Source organism: Gymnoscopelus braueri, assembly GCF_963280865.1.
Source record: "Gymnoscopelus braueri genome assembly, chromosome: 5".
Classification (NCBI taxonomy): domain Eukaryota; kingdom Metazoa; phylum Chordata; class Actinopteri; order Myctophiformes; family Myctophidae; genus Gymnoscopelus; species Gymnoscopelus braueri.
This window is the reverse complement of record NC_137606.1, coordinates 48,266,508-48,275,657: the sequence shown is the minus strand read 5'-3', so window position 1 is coordinate 48,275,657 and position 9,150 is coordinate 48,266,508. Positions and strand designations below refer to the sequence as shown.

The 9,150-nt window shown below is 41.0% G+C and overlaps 1 long non-coding RNA gene across 1 annotated transcript; it reads left to right on the top strand.

The window, feature by feature from the left end:
* The first annotated feature begins 6,099 nt into the window (after positions 1-6,099).
* LOC308084993 lies at positions 6,100-8,361 on the top strand. The gene is made up of 3 exons (XR_013933132.1): positions 6,100-6,182; positions 6,721-6,921; positions 8,067-8,361. It is a non-coding gene; the product is annotated as an uncharacterized lncRNA (long non-coding RNA).
* Positions 8,362-9,150: the final 789 nt, after the last annotated feature.

The following is a 9,150-nucleotide window of genomic DNA, read 5'->3' as shown; positions in this document are numbered from 1 at the left end:
CCAAAAACGGCTTCCCCTTTGCTACTGTCCCCTAAAGCCGTCTCCGTGCCTCCACAGCCGGAGACAAGTCCAGGAGACAAAAAAAAAAAAGTTATCCCACCTGGGTATAATCAGCGCGTTGCCAATCAACGTAAAATTCAAAGCTAAACTTTCTACCTACAGTTATAACTCTGACATGGAGCGAGCTCAAGTTTTATTTGTAGGTGACTCCATATTCAGAGCTATAAAGCTTCCCGGTGCGATTACATACTGCCTCTCGGGAGGCAAGACCGCTGATTTTATCGAACTAATTCCTGCTCTCCTCGATATCCATCCCTCCGTCCACACTGTGATGGTACAATCGGGCACGAATGACGTCATGTGCAGGGAGTCGCTCAAACTACATGATGAACTGACATCGCTCGCCGATACAGTACAGAGCTTCGGGAAGAGGTGTGTCCTGTCCGGCCCCATCCCGACTATGTTCAAGAGCACTGAGCGTTTTAGCCGTGTTTTTAATCTGCATACCTGGACGCAAACTTACTGCTCTGCCACTGAAGTTGACTTTATCAGTAACTTTGATTCTTTCTGGACCCAGAGGGAATTATACAAACAAGACAACACTAAAGGAATAGCCGTACTTACCCAAAACTGTATTGATTTTATTGCTTTTAGCCTCAACTGATGGTCTTCCCAGCAGGACCAGGCCCAGTGTTATGGCCCTGACTCTCAGAGCCCTCTCTTAAACGTAACGGGCCCTGCTGGCATGATGGCACTCAGTAACATCTGTGCTGTGAACGTTAATGTTACTGCCTGCCCTCTACCCTCAGCCTCCTTGGGCTCTGTCGCCTTTTACTGTCCATCTGACATTACTACCCCCATGCCCCCTCACTCCGTCCCAGCCTCTCCTGGTCCAAAACCAGTACCAACCTCATTCCAGCTCTCATCAGAAATAGGCCCTGTCTGAGCACTCCTTTTGCTCATAGAGTAAATACCTTTAACTTAATCAGACCTATTAGTCAGCGTATGGTTAACTTCAATAACTTAGTCAGACCCTCTACCCATCTCAAACCAACACCCCCCACTCCATCTGCCTCCCCCCCAGTTATTATGTGTCTCCTAAATGTTAGGGCATTAAAGGGACAGTTCGCCGATTTTGATAAAAATCCTATTTTTATGAAGTCTAGGACCCCATAAACATGATCCTGTTTTTTTTTTGTGTTGTATCTGTGTTTTTAGATTTTTTTATCCGTGAGACGCCAACCAAAGCGTCAAATGAGTCATTTGACGCTTTGGTTGGCGTTCTCACCTTATGTCCGCACTACATGACTGCAGGTGACTACAGGTGTAGTTCAAATCCAAACCAACACCCATAGCTCAAAGGACCGTCCCCGAAGGTGTCACCGTAACATTGTTCAACCTTCTTTCCCCACTCGACCACTCCCATTAGCTACCTCGCATGTACTATCATGGTGTCTGCAAACATATCAGAGTTATACTTTAGTACCCGGACCCACACGCAGCTAGGCGGGCAGTGAGGAGAAACAACCCGTCGGGGATGTTTCTTAGTGGAACTGACAGAATGTACACGGACCGTGGACGGTGGACGCTTGTCTCTCGAGTAAGTAAACATGTTGTAAAGTTGCCACTATCACTATAATCTCATGTTGTATCCCTCGGGTAGACTAAACTAGCTCGTGGAGCCGTGGCGTGAACGGAACGTTTGTTGTTGACTTTGCCTGTAGCCTCGGAAACCCATGTCTTTTTTTTGGGGAACATGACTGTCATGGAGGAACTTCAACCTGGTTTTGGCACTTTCTCCATTCACAACCCTTTCATCTACATAAACGTTCATATTTCAAATATAAAGTTCTTACCCCGTGGCCACAGATGTTACAATTGGAATCGGATGGGTCTAAGTAACCGTATCTTCTGTATTGTTCAATAAAAAAACATTTAAATCCGAACGGTGGCCATTTTCTCTTAGATTTATAATGTATCTGAGTGCAATATACATCCCAACCGATAGGGTCGCGTAATTGAAAGCATAAGGAGAAAATGGCCACCGATTGGATTAAAATGCTTTTTATTAAACAATACGGAAGATACTGGTACTTAGACCCACCCGATTCAAATTGTAACATCCGTGGCATGAGGTCAGCACTTTATATTTGAAATCTGAATGTTTATGTAGATGTACGGTCTGTACATGTAGAAAGTGCAAACACCAGGTTGAAGCTCCGCCATGACTGACATGTTTCAGAGCTACTGAGTTTCCTGACGTCGGCGGGCGGCGGGTCCCGAAAATAGCAGATCTACAAGCTCACAACGCGTAGCAGACTCGACACTTTGTGAGCTTGTAGGTCTGCTATTTTCGGTGCGCATGCAACTAAGAATAAATTCGGTATCACGTCGGATGATATCCATGTAAACTACAAGTCTAATCTAATGTGTTCTTTCCAATGACAGGACAGAAAGTCATCAGCCTGCAAAAATGAAGGAACTGCAGATGAAGACCTGGGATTATAGCCATATATTCTTTCTAAATAAAACGGTTACATTTACACATTGCTTGCTCTACTCATTGGTGTATTCTACATTGTGTAAACATTTATAATGACAAAATGTATGTACACCCAATTCTATAAGGGTTCTTTTGAACTGTTTCATGATATAGGATAGGAGATGGTCTTTCATTTGGCAGAATGGTACATAATTACATGACTGTAAGCATCACAGATATAATAGTGAAAAACTCTTGTACATTCTGTTAGTATTTACTTCTAATCATAATTTTTCTGGGGACCCCAGCACATTGGATTCAACTTTACTGGTCTTAGATACAATAGGCTATATGCGAAAAAAACAGCACAGACCAGCTTATGGTGGTTGCTGGTTTTAGCTGGTTTTAGCTGGTATTAGCTGGTCTTAGCTGGTCTTAAGCTGGTTTAGATGGCATACCAGGCTGGACAAGCTGGTCAGGCTGGTCAGGCTGGTTTGCCAGTGTAGTTGGTTAGCTGGTCACTAAGCTGGATTCTGCTGGTCTTTGCTGGTCAGCCAGCTGGCTGGCTGGACTGACCAGCAAAGCCAAGCTGGTAGCTGGTCTTTGCTGGTCAAATGGGTGGACTGCCCAGCAAAGACCAGCTTACCAGCTAGACTTAGCTGGTCAGATGGCTGGACACTGGACAGACCAGCAAAGACCAGCTTAGCAGCTGGTCAAGTTTGGTTAGATCCCGATCCAACATGTGGATCGGGACTCCCAGGGGGGTCCCCACGTGATTTGGGGGTGGTCCCCACCCAGATGACAGTGAAGTGATACTTTAAGGACCTTTAAGACCTTTTTAGTACCTAAAAAAACCCCACCATTTACTGCATCAAAAGTAATCAACAAACTATACTATAAAAAAATGTCAAACATTGGCCAAATTGTCTAACAATAATAATAATAGAAAGAAAACATTTTGAAAATAGCAGATCTACAAGCTCACAACACCTTCCTTGCGAGGCGTTGTGAGCTTGAAGATCTGCTATTTTCACAATAGAGTCAAACTAAACGTAATGCATCAACTCCTACATTCCAAGTGCTTTAAGGGTGGGGGGTCCCCAGTTCAAATATGATTATTTTGGGACGTCGCGGCCTGAAAGGGTTGAGGACCACTGGGTTAGATCACGTGTGTGTTTCCCAAAACAGTGGGTCGGGGCCCATTTGTGGGTCATGTACACATCACGAGGAAAGATCCCTTTTTTTGTTTCCTACAAAAATATATTACTATATTATTTCAAAACATTTCCCACCCAAAAATCTAAAATCTTCATCAATAAAAAAACAAATAAATACAAAATCTAAGAAATTCCATCAATTAATAAAAAAAAGCATGCAGTGAAAATAGCAGATCTACAAGCGTTGTGAGCTTGCAGATCTGCTATTTTAACTAGTTTGGATCCCGGGGAGACATCATACCTGCCATTAGACTGTGAAGATTTTCTTCTGTTACAATTGCCCCCCCCCCAGTATATACAGTATATTTTATTGTATTGTATTGTATTGTATTGTATTGTATTGTATTGTATTGTATTGTATTGCATTGTATTTTACTTTACATTTCTTGTCCTTTTCTTGTGATGTGACATAAATATTATATTTAATAATAATAATAATAATAATAATAATAATAATGTATTATTATTATCATGACAACATTCATCCAAACTTATTTACTTAATTTCGCAATTGGCAAATAATATGCTAGTTTGATTCTAAATAACACTTTTTTTTGCTATGGTTACCAAAATGAACAGATCTACAGATCTACATCTTGTCGCAATTTGACGTGTTGTGAGCTTGTACATCTGTTTTTACAGAGAAGCGGGCCCTTTATGGGCCCTGAGCAGTGTTGCCATATCTGCTTATTATAAGTGACTTTGGGCTTGTTTTTCTGTAAAGTTGCTTGTAAATATTATTGAAATATTTCACTTATTATTTTTGAAAATAGCAGATCTACAAGCTCACAATGTGTTGCAAATGCGACGCACTGTGAGCTTGTAGATCGGCTATTTTCAAATAGGTTTAAATGTCGCTTCTTTTGGGCTTAATTTTTTTCACAGACCTGACTGCTTATTTCTCTCACAAAATCTGGCAACACTGTCTCAGCAGGCTCGTGACCCTTGAACTCTATGCTCGCGATACGCGGGGAGAATGAATGCTGTCTGAGTCGAGCTGCCTGCAGGCTGCAGCTCTCACTTCAGTAGAAAGTTTATTGCGTTGCTTTGGATTCATCAAAAATAATTATAAACCGGCTTCAGAGAAGATAAAAGAAAGAAAAAGAAGCGGCGGACATTTTAGGTGAGTGTTGACACACAGAAATACTATTTATGTAGGCGTTTTAGCCTACTATTACTGTATTGATAATTAAGTGCGTAGGCTGCTGTGTTCGAAGTCAATCACAAGTGACTCTGTCATGACCCAACTCTACACATTGTTTAGTTATTTAATTTGTCTTGATAAAGGGATTATGACAATAATTACAATAAATCATAGTGGGAATATGCAATATAATTTATACTATAGGCCACTACTGCTTGCCTGTGTGCCGCTCAAAACTAAATTCAGAATATGACGTCTGTGTGTGTGTGTGTGTGTGTGTGTGTGTGTGTGTGTGTGTGTGTGTGTGGACACACGCTTTCAGTGATGAAGCTACAGAGTGTTTTAATATCCCGTGAACTCTGAACATTAATGATTCCCTTGTCTGTCTGTCTGTCTGTCTGTCTGTGTGTGTGTGTGTGTGTGTGTGTTATTATTACACATTTCTTTGGCTGCAGTGGCCAAAATGAATGGTTTGCAGCCCTACTAAAAGAGAAAAAGGAACCCAGAGAGAACCATTATGTGTTATGCCCCCCCCCCCCCCTCCCACAAAGAGAAGAAAACAGTTTGAAGGTAAAGTGATATTGTTTTGTTAAATGTTAAAGTAATCATTGCTTGTTCAGTAACAGGGGTCTCCCAGACTCTCCACCTCTTTAGTAAGCCGAAAATGCATTTCCAGGAATACCAAATTTAACCAATCAGAACTCATACAGGATAAATAAGTTACAATTGGAAGTGATGACACAAAGAAGTGGGCATACAAAATTTGAACCCATTTAGACCAGGAACGCATCTGTGTAATTGTTTTGATTTCTTTGGCTAGACCTTTGGCTTCAAAAATAGCAGATCTACAAGCTCATAGCGCGACACCGAGTGGCGCGCTATGAGCATGTAGATCTGCTATTTTTGAAAATCTTTGAATATATATGTTTTAAAGTGAACATTTGTACCTCAAATCTTTTTCCTTTTATGTTCAAAAAACTTTTAGGATTTAGAGAGCATTTTTAGAATCGGCCCCAGGTCTTAATGGGTTAAAGCTGCACTATGTAACTTTCCTCTTCTACCCCGGATTTGAACCCGGTTTCCTGAGCAAGTGCTGTAACCTTTTACCATTGAGCTAATAGAGCCTGCCTGCTTGCTCAGGTGATACGTTGAATCTTGACCATCAGATCAAAATTCATGTCAGATCCTGTGTCTAGGTGAGACCTTTGACACTATCTAAATGTCTCAATAGAAGAGCAGGTTCTCTACATTTTCAGTTGCAACTTCCTCCGTTTCCTCTTCCCCCGAGTCAGACGATTTGGCATCGACACCTGGGATGTTTGACGGCAACGGTGACAAGGTATTGAAGAAACATACTGTGTAGGACAGTGGTTCTTAAAAGTGGGGTTCCACAGTGTCCCCAGCTAAATAAGAAACAGTTATCATTTCAAAAATAGGCAACGTGTCATGATGCATCGTGAGCTTGTAGATCAGTTATGTTTTGCTATTTTTGAACTATTTTTGAACAGTTTTGCCTATGGCATGAACAAAATAGGGATGCCGGGTGGAAAAGGTTAATTTCACTACTATTTTACCAGCTAGAATGTAATCCAATGACAATGTACTGTATAAGAATTACTTCAACTCTCCCCACCTACAGTATAGACAGTTGTAGAATTCTGTACTAAATGTAATCCAACAATTAACATCTTCTCTATTGGAGGTCCATGGCACCAACTCTTTTCTAAATGGGTCCACATTTGGGGGTCCTTGAAAATGTAATTTCTTTACAGTAAATTCTGTTTGAAGTGGGCCTGCTTTTGTCAAAAAATTTTCTGAAATGTCATGGTAAAATGTTTTTTAATTTCTAAAACATGTGTTGTTTTCTTCTGTTTCAGGTCCACATTGGCTCTGGTGTGTGGCTCGAAAAGGAGATCTGGAAGATGGTGGCAGCAAACACCAAGGACTCCCTGTTCATGAAGGAGCTTGCTGTTGCCATTTGGGGGACAACAACCCTGAAGACCATGCAGGAGCCTTACAAAGAATGCCCCACTAGCAAGGGGGAGGCCAAACCCCCCTGACCGCAGGACTCAGAAGAGGTATGTTTACTGAGGGGTGGGGGGGTTCATTATGACTTGATCTCATAATTCAATCTGCTCTGTGCATGACTGTAGTTCTCTTTTCCAGAAGGTGGAATTCCCGTTAGCGTTACCTGTTCAGTTTTTCATACCTTCATTTGGTTGTCTCAGCAGCATACTGTTTCAACCAGAAACACATATGGAGATGTTGGTTGTTTCCAATTTATATCTGCTGCCGAGCCAATCAAATGAAGCTATGAAAAACTGATCGGGAAACGGGAATGTCACCTTCTGGAAAAGAGATTATATTAAGCTTATTAATCAATCATAAAAGAAAATACTCTATTGTAATAAAATCGATTTTATGGCTGAAAGAAATGCCGATCTACAAGCTTGCAACTCGTTGGACGTGTTGTGAGCTTGTAGATCAAAAAAGTAATCAATAGAATAATCGCAAGTAGAATAATTGGTAGTGGCAGCCCTACATGCATGTTTGGCAGGGGTAGCTTTTTCCCCCAAATTGTTGTTGTCCATTGTAGCCATCTGACTTATTGCCTGCCCACTGTCCACCCACCTTTTTCATTCAAATGCATGTTTTCTAACTGAACTGAAACACGGGGTTAAAAAAACACTTCACCCCATTTTCAACTCATCTTCATATAATTGGTCCTCACTAATACACATTTTAAGATGGCACCATTTATGTCTACTCACTCTGTGTTTCGTTGATAGGTCGTGGACAGTTTAGAAACCTGCCTACCTTTGACATCATCGGTAGGCAGGTTTGGTCATTTAGAACAACTTTATTTGTTCATTATTAATGCAAGAACAATGGCTTCTACTTCTGCATGCAAACTTTCCAGGTAGAGACACACTGTAGTTTCTATTAGCTTGGAATCTCCATTGGTGATGTCACTGGTAGGCAGGTTTCTGAACTGTCCACATTCCACCAATGAGTGGCAGAACGAGTAGACAGAAATGGTGCCATTGTATAATGAACATTAGCGAGGATCAGTTAGTTATATGAAGATAAGGTTGAAAATGGGTGAAGTTTAAGTTACTTTAAGTTTTTCTCAAAACATCACAATTCATTTAACTCACCCCATGCAGTATATTGCTAATTATATTTGTTTTATTGTTGGGGGTTCTTGTTTGTTTTCTTTCAGACTGTTTCCATTGGTGGCTGCAGGGGCAGAACATTCTCACAAAGAGGAAGGCCATGGACCATGGCCAGGACATCAATAGAAAGGACAAGAAATTGTGTGTCTGTGTAGGGGGGGGTTGATATGGGGGTAATGCTTTATAGCGCCACCAGCAGGCCGATTTTTGCAAGACACATTTTTGGCTGCAACTTTACAGATGTTTTCCAAACATCACACACATCGGTATACAGTATCTCCATAGTCATGTAATCAAGACGGATCTGTCCGATTTTTCATATTCTCTCACTCTTTTCCAGTCATTTGAACACTGTGTGTGTGTGTTAGTGTGTTCCTCAGGTTGAAGTTCATGTATTTATGTGTTTATTTATACATTTATTTGTTATTTAAATGTTGTTTTTGAGGGTTTTTTATAAGTGTTTAATAAATTATTGTTATGTATGAAATTGATACATGATTATTTATGACTTTGTGGATTTTGCTCACTTTTATATAGGCTACTGTAGGCTACTGTTTTTTAAATATACCACGTGCTGTGGGCACCTGGCTGAAATTCACCATGATCATGCATCCTCTCCAGCAAAGTTGGTCACTGCATATCCAGAATACACCTGAATACACATAAATACCAGATAGCAGCTTAAACCAGCTTAAACCAGCTACCAGCTAAACCATCATAAATACCAGCTACCAGCTTAAACCAGCTAAACCATCATAAATACCAGCTACCAGCTTAAACCAGCTAAACCATCAAAAATACCAGCTACCAGCTTAAACCAGCTAAACCATCAAAAATACCAGCTACCAGCTTAAACCAGCTAAACCATCAAAAATACCAGCTACCAGCTTAAACCAGCTAAACCATCAAAAATACCAGCTACCAGCTTAAACCAGCTACCAGTTTAAACCAGCAAAACCTACCACCTTAAGCTGGTCAACCACCAAGACCAGCTTAAGGTGTGTTTTGGACGTCCAAAACACACCTTAAGGTGGTCAACCACCAAGACCAGCTAAAACCAGCTGGTCCAGCTTAGGCTGGTCTAAGATGTTTTTTTCAGCAGGGTAGTAAAACCTAATATTATCCATATAC